Source organism: Etheostoma spectabile, chromosome 18 (assembly GCF_008692095.1).
Source record: "Etheostoma spectabile isolate EspeVRDwgs_2016 chromosome 18, UIUC_Espe_1.0, whole genome shotgun sequence".
NCBI lineage: Eukaryota > Metazoa > Chordata > Actinopteri > Perciformes > Percidae > Etheostoma > Etheostoma spectabile.
Genome location: NC_045750.1, coordinates 26,134,580 through 26,135,747, shown reverse-complemented (window position 1 = coordinate 26,135,747; position 1,168 = coordinate 26,134,580). Strand labels below are relative to the sequence as shown.

At 39.0% G+C, this 1,168-nt stretch overlaps 1 pseudogene; it reads left to right on the top strand.

Moving 5' to 3' along the window:
* LOC116706704 (trace amine-associated receptor 1-like) overlaps positions 1 to 1,168 on the top strand; it is a 2,774-nt pseudogene that overhangs the window by 1,053 nt on the left and 553 nt on the right.

Here is a 1,168-nt window from a genome sequence, read left to right as displayed (position 1 = left end):
TCTGACAGAGCTGAGACTCTGAATATGGAAATCCCCTGGACCAGTTCAACCTCCACATTACATGTCCTCACTGCTGCTAAAAGAGGTGCACCGCTATACTGGGAATGAAGTCACCTTCTTCAACCACAGCTATTTAAATGTTTTAGTTTTAAATTGTTGACAAGCACAAAATAAAAGCTATAAGTACTTACTTTTTTATATTTACAACAAACACTTCCACCCCCCCCATCCCACCTGCCTAAACATGGAGTACACTAACCTAGATCAGAAAGCAAAAAGCATGTGAACGTGGTTACATTCAGCCATACACACATTATGTGTGTAGTAAATACAATATAGATACATATTTTCCTTGTGAAGAGAAACTGAGGACCCAAACTATTTCTTATCTGGGCCCCGTTGTAAATATAAATTGGCAAAAGCCAATATTAACTAATCAGATATAGATCCAAGTGTAAGAATGAAAAAGCCACAGCCGTCCCATCAAAGAGTAACAGCCCAGGACAAAGATAGAATTAACTTTATGAATTTTATTTGCTGAATTTACAATATGGCACAACTGATCACAAATCTGTCTTAGACAGTGTTTACAGGGTTTAAAATGTCTCCCCTAACTCAACATCGTGTGATTAAGTGTCAACGGCCGCGCAATAAAGAAAGCAGTACAACGATGTCAGGAGACAGGGGGAACAAAAGCAATTGAGGTATCTGGGGGGCTAGTGGTGGGCGTACAAGGTAATGCAATGATGACATATCAATGTGTCCAAAGCATGTCGGCTTTTGGGGATTTTTTTTCACCAAAAGCATGCAATAAATTAAATGTAACTTTCATGCAGCTCCTCGGGCTGAAGCTTGTGAGGCCGGTCCCAGTAGAATAGTGCGCCAGAGGGTACACCTTTGTGGGTTGTTGCAGCAGGAGAGTCAATAGAGTCAGGAGAGTTAGGTAATGGAGAGATTATTATAGCGATTATTATAGCCAGTAGAGTTTCCTCTCTGTAGAACGTGTATAGCCAGTAGAATCCAATCCACTTTATTTATTAGCATGATTTTCACAGACACAAGGTTTCCAAAGTGCTGCACAAAAAGATAATACAGAATAAACGGATAACACAATAAATCACAATAAAAAGATGATGTACAGAATATAAAGATAAAAGCAATAAAACAA